Source organism: Rhipicephalus sanguineus, chromosome 10 (genome assembly GCF_013339695.2).
Source record: "Rhipicephalus sanguineus isolate Rsan-2018 chromosome 10, BIME_Rsan_1.4, whole genome shotgun sequence".
NCBI classification, from domain to species: domain Eukaryota; kingdom Metazoa; phylum Arthropoda; class Arachnida; order Ixodida; family Ixodidae; genus Rhipicephalus; species Rhipicephalus sanguineus.
In genome coordinates this window covers 149,945,722-149,945,938 of record NC_051185.1, presented here as the reverse complement: position 1 = coordinate 149,945,938, position 217 = coordinate 149,945,722, and positions in this window count along the sequence as shown.

Below are 217 nucleotides of genomic sequence, written 5' to 3'. Positions count from 1 at the left end.
TGCCTGCTTCCGCGCTCGCAGCGCTCCTGGCAGAGGGCGCGGTATTAGAAATCGTTGAATTGCCTCCGAAATTCGTACCGGTACGTGTCGGAGGCGATAGGAACACGTGCACTGTGGCGAAGGGCACGACCGGTGTTGGTATGTTCGCTGATTCTCCGCGTTCAGCAAACTGCCGCAAATCACGTAGCGCTGCTCTTAGATCTTTCTTGCGTATGTT